General features: G+C 34.5%; 1 protein-coding gene across 2 annotated transcripts in view; it reads right to left on the reverse strand.

Annotated features, from left to right (window-relative positions):
• The window catches only part of STS (steroid sulfatase), a 109049-nt gene that overhangs the window by 67763 nt on the left and 28305 nt on the right, over positions 1–12981 (reverse strand). The window lies entirely within an intron of this gene.

The following is a 12981-nucleotide window of genomic DNA, read 5'->3' on the forward strand; positions in this document are numbered from 1 at the left end:
TTAGTACATCTCTATTACTGTATGCATTTTCAGAGTACTAATTCTTTCTGAACCCTTAACAGCAAATCTATGGAAGCTGCACAGCAGTCATTCGTGAACAGAAGATGTTTAAAATCTCAACATTTCATATGAATGCTTCCATGACAGACTGGTGTTTCAGTGTTGGAGGCAATGAGAATTTATCAAAAGCAAATATATTTCTGCACTCAAAGACAGCAGAAAAACATGGCTAGCTGTACTCAGTAACTAATTATCCTTATCAAGATTCAACAATTAAATATCACAAAAGTAGGACAGAGCATTTGTATACATGTTTCTGGAGAGTGTATTCATTACACCATTTTCTCCTGGTCAAAACAATTATTTTCTATTCTTATTCTGTGTATTCCTGAGGTTCGTAAAGAACAAAGGAAGTAATTAAATGTTACATCAGCAAATCAGCTTATGTTCTGCAAAAGAACTGTGATATTATTCTCCAACATTTCCTATTGAGACAGACCTCAAAGTTCTCTTTATCTGCTAAAACCAGTCATTCACTTTTCATAAAAAGTATGTGGAGGTACTTACAGCAGCCAGCTGATGAACTACAGTAGAACTGCACAAAAGTTGAAAATTACTGAGAAATCTAGGATATGGGGTTGACTATCTCAGTTCTAAATTGGCAAGAACACTCAGGATAAAATCCCATAGACATGTTACAGGATTATAGGGACACCTGCCAATTTTGTGCCTTATTAAAATTATACTGGTTTGAAAAAGCAATTCTAGCAGCACTTTGCCCTTAACACCATGCTGAGGATGTTCAAAGCTTGTCCTGTGGGATGTGGTGTGGTAAATACAAAGGAACTTGTATTATTTTAACTCCTAACATTTTGGCCCTAGTCAGGACTTCAAGGGACAGATGGGACATTTCATCCCACTTTCAACTGCACAGACAGCATCCTTACCTTCGGCTTTGGTTTTCTCTCTAATTTTCTGCTAATGGCCATTTGACATTTGTATGCTACTGCTCCCTGCCTGTGAGTCGCTGGCAGCCGCCTCAGCTTTCCCCTTTCTCCTTGCCAGCTTTGCTAGTAAAGTACATTTTCTTACACATATTAGAAAGGAACACTATCTGCTACATTTCTGACTGCGTGATTAAACTATGATACAAAATTTACTGCTTTTCTATTGCAAACTTCACTTTTTTTAGTATTATTGTTTATTTAATGTAGCCAAATCTCTAATAAATACAATTTGTTTGAAAGACTGCGATGGCATTGTTTTCAACCATAAAAACCTTTCCATATCATGGTTGTTGATTTCAATTCAGCCCAGTTCCACTGACTCCAGTGTAGTTACATCATTTTACACAAACAGAAGATCTACCCCAGAATGGTTAAAAAGGAAAAGGTGTAGATCAGGACAAGTCTCTTGCTTTTCCGTGTGCACACTTTAATTTTTTTCCAAAGAAGTCCCTGAAAAAACCGTATTTAAACAAAATAAAATTAAACATCAACAACCAACAAAACAAACAAAATAAAGCAAAGCAAAACAACTAAACAGTATAAAGGACCAGGATATCTGACACTTAGAAACACATATTTGTGCTACATAAAGATCTCGATCTTAATGTAATCTTATTCTCTTTTATGTCTTCTTCAAATCTCAGGGAAGAATAGCTAATGCACAAGTTGTATGAAATTTGGTAATATTTACATAAAGAAGGAAGGGTTAGTTTAAATTAAAAAAAAAAATCTGTTAGCTCATCTAAAAAGACACATCTTCATAAAGAAGATGTAGTATTGAAATCTGTCAAATTGATATCTTTCCTTGAATCTCAACTGCGTTACAGTTGTTTTTTCCTTTTTTTTAAAGCCCAGTCTTCCCAAAACTACCTAAACAACAATGTTCTGACAAGCTATTATCAGCAGAGGCTGATCACTGATCGCCAACTAAAGAAATTCAGCAAAAGGAAAGGATAAAAGATGCAATGTGATTTCCTGTGACAATCCACTGGGAGCACTAGCAAAGAGGAACTACAGAAGAAAGAAAAGAATTAATTATCTGCTCTTACTATATGAGGAGCTGAAAAAAAGAAGGTCAGACTCTACCCTTAGATGAAAGTGTACCTCTCTTACATCAGGAAGGCAGAAATTTCTTTAATGGAAGATAAAACCATTATTGCAGATTATGTTAAAGTTAACCCGACTACTTATATCAATGGGACATTTCATATCAACATGGGAGATAGGAACCTTGTCTTAAAACTCTATTTTGGAACCAGAATACCATAACAGTATTCCTATATGTATACTACTGTGTGGGCCTTGATCATTTTTGACAGGGAAATAAAAGAATCTACCAAAAGTGAATGAAGTCCTATTTTCAGAGATACTAACGAACATATCACAGACATTTTGTTAAAATATTTTTTTCTGACTACCCCAATCTACCCCAGTTTGTATGTGAATAATTTTATTTTAAAAAGTTCTATTTTCAAACACCATGTCTCAAAGCCTCTGAAACCCTCTGGTACAGTATTTCATTTGCTACCCCTTCTTTCTATTCTAAATACAGTAATATTTACCATTTAACTCTGATATAAAGTTTTTGAGTTAGTTCATTAAGGCTTCTTTTTGACAAAACTTGTTAGGAAGAAATGGAAAAATAAATTTTCTTCACTGTAGAAAGAAACTCTAACTTCAGATTTATAAACTTCAGAGCTATGGAGTCCCAAAACCTTTCAAAATGAGCACCTGAAAAATATGTAATGACAAAGGCTCCTTACACTTTTTAATTTAATGTATTGATTGCAATAGTTCCAATACGATGCAATGATTTTACAAGACAAATTACATAAATTCTTATTGTAAATAAAAAAACAAACATATTCATTATTTATTTACTGTGTCTGCTTAATCAACTCTATTCTGAAATTACAAAGAAGCATTTTGGTATCTTTCACACAGCCTAAATGCATCCATACTTTTCACACAGCCAAATATAGTACCTTCCACAACCTTCTGTGAAATATTGACACATTAAGCTATTCTTTTATTTCAAATATTTAGAATAAAGCTAAATTTGGGTTTGCAAAAAGAAAAAATTCATGTTTCTTTTCTGGGTCAAGGCACTCTGTTCTTTAAGATCAAAGCATATTTGCATTTCTATTATTTCTTGTTTGTCTGCTTTGCTTTTAAATTTCAGTCTGATTTAGAAACGGAATTAAAATCAATACTTAACACACAAATACCACTACCACTAGCTAAAATCTAAGAGCCTAAATCATTTATCCTCATAGTACAGAAATGATAGATTAATTTTAAAACCATACAAACTGAAGGACCAATGGGCCAAGTTAACTACAAATAATTTCAATAAACTCAATATGATGCTGCAGCATGATATCTACCCACTAGGTTGCTAAAAGGACACATGATACAAGAGGAAGATGCTTTCCCTCTTTCTGTTTTGTTCAGTCCTACCATGCTTTCCTTGGAAGCTTGCTAGGGAAAAGGAGGTAAAAGAGGTATCTCCCTTTTGTCTCAATTTTTGATAGCAGCAAGCTGCAAGATCCATTGAAGCTTTAGAATACAACTTCATGCTAGTCTAAGAAAGAGATTTGATTATCCTGGAGTTTCTCTTCCATCATCTCAAGAAAACAATTCAGCACTTTAGATGTTCCTTTGTATATTGTGCTTACTAATGTAACATCAGTTGGGTGTTCTCAGAGTTTCTACACCATGCCTTTCATGGCAATATGTTATAAAAAGTTTTTCATTGCTGGATAGGGAAAGGAAATAATTTAAAGAGAGTAACTTGTATACAAAATACGGGAAATAAGCCAAAAATAAAAAGAAAACAAAAAGAAAGCTTTTCAAAATAGTAAAAAATATCTTGAGTATATTAAATGAAATGTGTAAAAAAAAGAAAAAAACAACAAACCAAAACAGCATTAAAAAAAGAGAAACAACTAAGAAAGCGTAGTAAAGATTCAACATTATTTTTTCCAAAGCAGCATCATGAAAAAAAACATAAATGACTTATTTTACAATCAGATAGTGGGGGAAAAAGCTGGATAACATCAAAGCTGTCAGTCTGCCATCCTGCCCTTAATAATCCATAGAATCATAGACTGGCTCTAGTTAGAGGAGATTTTAAAGATCATCAAGTTCCAATCCCTCTCCCATGGCCAGGCTTGCCAGTAACTAGATCAAGGTGCCAGGACCCCATCCAACCTGGCTTTGAGCACCAGCAGGGATTCAATATCCACAACCTTTCTGGGAAATCTGTTCCACTGCCTCACCATCCTCTGAGTAAAAAAATTTCTTCCTAACATCTAAGCTAAAGCTCCTCTCTTTTAGTTAATGCTATTCCCCCTTGTCTATCTCTGTCAGACTGCTTAAAAAGTCAGACCCACTCCTGCTTGTAAGCTCCCTTCAAGTACTAGAAGGCTGCAGCAAGGCCCCCCTAGAGTTTTTCCTTCTACAAGCCCAATTCCCTCAACCTATCTTCATAGGAGAGATGCTCCAACACTTGATCATCTTTGTGGCCCTTCTTCAGATGTGCTCCAACAGCTACCCGTACTTCCTGTACTGAAGACCTCAGGCTTGGACACAGTTCTCCAGGTGTGGCCTAACAAAAGCAGAGCAGAAGGGGACAATCCCCTCCCTCTTCCTGCTAGCCACCCCTCTTTCATTGCAGCAGGATACTGTTGGCCTTCCAAGCTACTAGCACATATTGCCGGCTCATCTCCAGCTTTTCATTCATCAGTATCTCCAAGTCCTTTTCCACAGGGCTGCTGTCAATGAGTTCTCCCCATCTGTACTCACACCTGGGATTGCCTCAACCGAAGTGCAACACCTTGCACTTTGTATTGTTTAACCTCATTAGGTTCTCCTGTGCCCACTTTTTGAGCCTGTCCATGTCCTTCTGTATGGTATCCCTTTCTTCTATTATGTCAAGTGCACCACTCAGCTTAGTATCATCAGCAAACTTGCTGAGGGTGCACTCAATCCCACTTGTCTATGTCGTTGAAAAAGATGTTGAAGAGCATTGCTCCCAAAATGGACACTATCACTTCCAACCGTCCTCCATCTGGACATACAGCTTCTGACAATAACTCTGTGGCTACGACCATCCATCCAATTACGACATCCACCAAATAGTCCAGCCTACAAATTCATTTATTTACAATTTAGAGATAAGGATGTGGTGCGGGACCATGTCAATGGCCTTGCACAAGTCCATGTAGATGACATCAAACGTCATTACACTTGTATTTTCCCAAACTTTAAAAAGTCAATTATGTCTCTGCTAGTACAATTTTTTTTTATTATTACTATTTAAAACACAAAAACCAACCAACCAAATAGAATATCCCTACAAACTTTTTGTAATGCAAAATATACAATACTTACTAGAAGAAGAATGATCTTGTATTATTAGCATGCTTACTTAGTATTGTTGTTTTAGCAACCAAAAGTATTACCAAAAAAGAAGCAAAAAACCACAGTCGACAAAAAGGCAGTTCTACCAACTCCATCAACAAGAACTTAGTACCACCAGGAATCTGAGCCTTATAATTCAGCCAGCTTGAAAATAAATTTCAATTTCATGTCAATTTACTAATACAAATCATCCTGCCAATTAACAATACTCACAGAATTATAGAATCTCTATAGAATGGTTTGGATTAGAAGGGAAATTAAGGATCACTTAGTCCCAACATCTCTGCAAAGGCAGGGACATCTCTCAACAGATAAAATTGCTCATAGCCCCAACCTGGCCTTGAATACCTTTTGGGATGAGGCATACACAGCCTCTATGGAATACCTGTTCCAGTGTCTCATCATCCTCATAGCAAAGAACTTCCTCCCAGTGGAAGTTATCTAAATCTTATCTTATCTAAATTTACCCTCTTTTAGTTTAAAGCCTTTACCCTCTTGTCACGACACAACCTGATTCTCTCTCCAACATTGCTGTACTGAGGTGCCCACAACTGAAAACAGTACTCAAGGTGGGGCCTCACCAAGTCCGAGTACAGGGGGAAGATTACTTCCATAGTCCTGCTCACCACACCATTCCTGATACAAGCCAGGACACTTGGCTTTCTTGGCCACCTGGGCACACTGCTGGCTCATATTCAGCTGACTGTCGATCAGTACACCAAGGTCCCTTTCCATCAGGCAGCTTTCTGACAACTTCTCCTCAAGCCTGTAGAGTTGTCTGGGGTTGTTGTGACCAAAATGCAGGATCCAACATTTGGCTGTATTTAATCTCATACAATTAACCACTTGGCCCATCGATCCAGTCTATTCAGGTCCCTCTGTAGTGTCTTTATCAAAACAGAACTTCAGTACTGTTTTTGTTAAATAGAACATGAAAATTCATATTTAACAACTAGGATACATCTACTGTTGAATAGCTGCTCATTAAGAAGGGGATCTGTTATGAGAAAACAAAGTGCCAGTGGAAAAAAAATGACACAACTGTATGGTTGTATCAGAAGATACAAGCATTAAAAATTTGTATTTCCCATTTTGTAAAACTGGATATTGTAATATACAAAGTTATTTTGTGCCTTCGGTGTAGCTGTACAAATGTCCAATTATTCATGCACACTATCAGTTGTATTGAGGTACTGGATAATCCATTTAAAAATTTTCTGAAGGTACAAGAAAGGGGTGTGGATGAGGAGGTTTAAACAACCAGATTAAAAATTCTCGCTTTTAGTTTCTCTGCCTCTTTATTTTACCTTCAGGCTTCTTTCATTGATATGTAAGCTATAACAGTAACATACTTCACCTACTAGCTCAACTTCATTCTTTATGAAAACCATGATTGCATGCTCTATAAATAACTTGACAGATATTTCTTTCTGTGTTTGAAGCATAGAAGAAAAAAAGGATGGTAAAATCATGTTCATAAGTCAGTGTTGAAGGTTTCAGGTTCAAAATAGGGACACAATCTCCAAAGATAGAAAAGGGAGCTGTAAATCACATCCCTGTCTTTCATCCTGATCCAATTCTCTTTACAACTATTATACACTTGTGGTATTTCTTTGAGATGGAGAAAATGTAATTCCACTTAGTAGCTTCACAGTACCCATGTTAAAAATGTTATACAGAGTCAAATTATCAACAAAACCTTTACTAGCTTCCATTAAACTGTGTTCTCGGTCTGTATTTTTGAGATTCTCTACCTTTAGGATGTTAGTCTTAATTCTGTATCATGAGCCCTACTCAGTGTCCTTGCTTTTTACTTCTTTTCAGCACTGTTTACGTACAACCTTCATTCAAGTATGCAGAGAAGTTACTACGTTCCATATTAGTTTTGGCTTAAACCTTTATTGTGCTCTCAATCCCAATGATGACTCCCCACCCACCTCAAGCATGGAGCAAAAAAAAAAAAGTCATTTATGTGACAGATCAAACAAAATGTTGGCTGCACATTTTATTGCAGACTTTCATTTCCTCATAGTCTGGAGAATCTCTGGGATTCTGCTATCTCAAGGTCATCTGAAACAAGTTGTGAGCTTTCTCCTACCAGTAGATATTTGCCTATCTCAAGTAAAGTATTTCTTTTTCTTCACTGATTAGAGCATTTTGATCACAATATTAGATGTCATTTCACTGTTTTGTTTTTTGTTTGTTTGCTTGTTTGTTTTAATTAGGATCAATTTTCAGAAGTTTATTACTAACAGAAAACCTTTAAAATTTTGAAAGTGGTAGTATTAATTTGTTGTAAAGTGAATAATGCACTAGCATATTTTGTGCTGATAATTTAACTTGTGTCATATCAGATGCAAATGAAATCTGTTCAGCAGATAGCAACAAATTTTGAACACACTGCTGCTACTACAACAAGCTACATTACACTGAAATTTTCTATCATAGAGTATGCATTATTAAGACATTACTTAAATCTGGCTGATTAAAAAATGATATAGGAATGGCTGTTTAAAATCTACTTTAAAATCTTGTAAATAATGTTACAAGGAGATTTGCTGTGTACAAAGATGTACTATAGAAAAAGGAAATTGTACTTAAGGAGGATTAGATAGCTCAGGAAGCTTATCAGAGAGTAAACAGGAGTCTTGTATCACTTACCTTTTAAATTCAGTCCTGTTCAGTAGTGACTGAAAGTCATTATTATTTAGTGACATATAAAATGTGTTTGGGTTTTAGCCCAGATCACAACTGGAAAGCATCCACATCATAAATGGCAGAACTACAAATTTCTTTAATCTGCATTCTTATTGACAATTTTCCCAGATCTGACCTGAAGACTTAATGTGCTTCAAGAGCTTAACTACTCTAATAGCTGAAAAAAACCAAAACCAGTCTTTTATGTTAGAGTAAGTTCAGGATGGAAGATTAGAGTGGAAAAATACTATTCATAAAGTACTTAACTGGCTTCATACCTTATTCATAGAGTTACTAGCTGAACATCTTTAATGATAACACAAAAAAACCTTAAAAATAAACCTAGACTTCTCACATATAGCAGTATCAATTCAGAAAAGCAAGGTCAAGAAACATACCAGGCATCACTCTCCAGAACTTTAGTTTCATCTTTTAAGTTTTCAGGCTCAGCTAAGATTATGTCACATTCATCATAGCTGGATAAAACAATTTAAGTCTGATTATCTACCATCTATAATATGGTGGTATAATTCTGCTTTGATTACCTTTTAAATTTGTTTTGCACTGTTACGAATTACTACATCAGGTGAAAAATAATGACAAATTAAGCTCATTTTTAGGGACAAAAGATAAAAAAATGATTCAATTCTATTTTATGAATTTCTGCCAAAAAAAAAACAAAAACCACAAAAGAATACTCTTAAGAAAAAGATCAGTCCTTAGATGATTGTTTCCTCATCTGTGGTTTATTTTTTTGTTTATCTCTGAAGCCCTTTCTTTGCATTTAGACACAAATATTTACTTCGTTCAGCTCTAAAATGGATCGGTATAATAATAATATATAATATATAATTATATATAAACAATATATAATTAAATATATATAATTATATAATAAATAACTATAAAATTATATATCCAAATGCGAGAATATTCTTCAATCAGTATTTCTCCCTGATAAATAAATAGGAAGTGAAATCTCTTCATTTTTTTAATTGTTTCCTGGTGTCTTTACTTAAACTCATTCGGTCTGAGATTATTAGCATGCTGCTGTTTGTCTTACATAAACTCTACAGTAATGAAAGTTTCTGATTACAGATGTTTCTATGAATTATATTAGTGCAAATTTGACTTTGAATAACATTAGCTATTGAAATATAGTGAGATTTCATTTTAAATAGCTAAGGTTTACAAGTTCTTTTCTAGATTTCACATCTTATTTTTTTCTTGTCCATCACTAGATATAGCAAGAAAACAGTGTACAATTTAGTAAGGAAATGCTATTTAAGATATAATCAGCATTCTCAATATCTGTAATCACTGTAGTAACATAATGCATTTTGCTTCTGTTTTCTTCAGCGAATAGCTCTTTGGATCCTCCAGACTATCTCTTAGAAGCTATTGCCTGATTTGTTTTCAAAATATAAATCAATTTTAGCAACTAGCTTCTTTCCCTTTTTTTTGAACATCTCAGAAGATGACAGAATGGTTAAAGGTTGGAACGGACCTCGGGTTCAGCACCTCACTCAGACTGGTTGCCCAGGCCCATGTCCAGACAGCATTTGAATATCTCCAAGGAGGAGACTTTACATCCTCCCTAAGCTACCTTTGCCAGTGCTCCATAGTAAATAAGTGCTTTCTGATGGAACCTTCTTTGCTACAGTCTGTGCCCATTTTTCCTGTCAGCAGGCACAGAAAGAGCCTTTTGTTTTTCTTGCCCACTCCTTCAGGTATCTATAGATACTGATGAAATTCCCCTGTGCCTTCTATTCCCTATGTTGAATAGTCCCAGTACTCTCAGCTTTTCCTCACAAGAAAGATGCTCCAGTCCTGTAAATCACCTTTGCAGACCTCTGCCAGACTTTCTTCAGTAGCTCTATTATCTCTTTTGTACTGGAGAGATATGGAGCTACTTTCACAATATAGAATTTTACTGAACCTTTTAAGATATTTCAACCACAAGCTTAAAGTAAGAGTAAGACACATTAAGATCCCACTCCTCTTATTCTAATTAAGTAACATCAGATGGCAAAATTTTTGCATCTTAGCATAAGCTGATCCTAATACACAATAAAAGAATATGGCAGAGAAGCAGTTAAGTTTTTTCCAGCTTGAAGGGCATTCTAATAATAAAGACATCCAGCATAGTTACCTTACAGGAAACTAGCTTGTGCCAGACTACAATTTCTGAGACATTTTTACACTTCAGACATTCACCACTGATTGTTCCACAAGGGATTAAAAACTGGTTAGTAGGCTTACTACTGTAAACAGAACAATAAACAGCCATTTCCAAAAGTGGTGTTGAATTAGTCTATCTTCATGCAGCTTATATACAAGTCCACAGAGGGCTTCAGAACTCTTCACACTGCTAAGACTAATGAAATTAGTGTTATGCAATTTAGAGTAAAAAAAATCATTTCTGAAAATATCCATTTATTTTCCTATACTGAATTAGAAATGAAGAAAGCAAGAAGAGAGGAAGGAAAAGAAGGATAATACTCTTTTCATTCACTCATCATTTCTTTTTCCATTTTAGACTACTAGATTATTTTATCTGCTCTCAGTTGAATTATAATTAATAGCATTAATAAGGTGCTTAGCTACATTGAAACAAATTTAATATTATCCAGAGAATAATTCTCTAAGGCATGTCACATACAGTGACATTATAACTGAATGCCTTAAACACTGGATTCTGTTAAACACATATCAGTTTGCAAAAATAGTAAAAATACACAGACCTAAAGTTTATTCAAATACTTTGTATTTACTATTTTTGACATGGACTGTAATCATACTCTTCAGTGTTGGTTTAACAAGTCACAAACGTGAAAAAATCAATAGAGTATTTTACTTATGTTTTATATCTGTTTTTCACCTCCTAGCATGGAGATTGTCTTTTAATTGAATTATTGCCCAATTAGGTAATTTAATTTAAATAAATAAACAAATAAAAAGGGTGAATTGTCTTTCATTTAGGATTCTTAGTCAGAGTGGACTTCTCTGTCTTACTTTTAGAAAAGAAATTGTTCTTCCTCTTGCATATGACAGCTAGAGCTTTCTTTCTGACACTAATTGGTCTCAAATCAGGGACAGTATTTAATTTGCATTTCATGGCCCAATTTGATATAAATTTTCCTTTACTCTTATTTGACAACCGTAACACTGTTTCTGTTGTTCTCCTCCAGGTTTTTCTTCTTTTTTTTTTTTTTTTTCTTCGCTTTTTAGTCATCCATAAAGGATTGATATTTCTCAACACTCAACAAATTGTACACCGGAAATTTCTATTAGAAATGAATTGTAGTTGGTGATTGGCTTCCTGGAAAGTGTCAAGCATTTTTGATGATATACTATAATCATGTTTTCCATACATTCATTATGTATTTATTATGTTTATAATATTATATATATTATATTATGTTGTTATTTATGTAAAATTATTATATTATATTATAATAAATATTATATATTTATTATGTACTATCTTTAATTAAAAGATTGTGTTGCATATTGCTATATATGGCATAGTTTATTCTTATTTATTTTGCAAATTACATTCCTTTGTGCATAAATACTAATTTCTGTTTAACAAATAATAATACAACCCGTTGTAGAAAGCTAATAGTTTTCTTTTTTTCAGCTTTTCCAGACAATTTTGTTTAATTTTTCTACTAATGTCTTAAGAAGTACTCAAGGAATTCATGGTTACCAGCATCAGTAGTATAGCAAATAAATGTACTTTGTCTGATATAGTTGATTCATTAAGACTGGAATTTTCAGTGGAAACTAATGGAAATAGTGCTCTCATCAATTAAAAAAATAAATTTTTTTTAAAAAAAAGTCTATGTTTTTCCTTCAGTCTCTATTAGAATGTTAGACATAGCCTTCTTTCACCATATTAATAATAGAGGAACAAAATAGCAAAGAAACTAAACACATCTGCTGCCTCCCGGAGCCAATATGCAATCTGTCCAAAGAGAGGAGTCTTATAAGACATATAACACACCAAATAGCCAAATCCTCAGCTGAGACAAAATTTGGCATTTGTACACTAGTTTAAATTAGCCAAGAACCTGTTTCCTAATTGGTCTAGCCCTACTAGTTTTGATGCTCCTATAATAAAGGCCAATACTAGAAGAAACTCACGTTTCTCTTCTCTTGAGTTTTTCCAAAATTCCTATGCTATCACTACTACATTTTTATATCTGATTTATCTCAATCATTCCAAGTCACATTTTGGTGTCCTGCAGTTTGAAACAGTTTGTGTGACACATCTCTTAAAAGCCTGTGGTTATTCTGACTTTCAATCTGCTATCACCTCTGCATCATTAGATAGTCTGAAGCAGGAGCTGCCTAGGTTTCCAGCGTGTTTAAACTCCAGAGCCACTCTCCTCAAGGGGGGAGCAAAACCCAAAGACAGCAAATGATCAATTGGGCTAGAACATCCTTGCTAACATGGAATAGAAAAAGAAATAGAAAAATCAAACCCAGGCAGTGAAACAAGCTTACCACAAAGACAATGCAAACCGAAATGACAGGACTCATGAATACCCCTATGCAGTGCAAACTCTTGATTTACTAAATACAGGTTGGCATTGATGGAAGTGATAAAGATTCAGGATGTAATACATATTGAATTAAATCCTATTTCTCTTTACAAAATCAGACATACATAAGAGCTTTTTATTCTACTTAGTCCATTTACCCCTCATACTGAAAGTCAGTCCTTAACAAATGCATGCAGTTTCTCCCAAATAAGGTTTTTCCCAAATTGTTTATTTCTGCAAGTATTGTACTAAATAAACTACAAATCATTAAATATACCTTGTTTTTGGTCCTCTAATTCTGC

The sequence above is a fragment of the Tympanuchus pallidicinctus genome, unplaced genomic scaffold (genome assembly GCF_026119805.1).
Source record: "Tympanuchus pallidicinctus isolate F22 unplaced genomic scaffold, pur_lepc_1.0 scaffold6, whole genome shotgun sequence".
Lineage (NCBI taxonomy): Eukaryota > Metazoa > Chordata > Aves > Galliformes > Phasianidae > Tympanuchus > Tympanuchus pallidicinctus.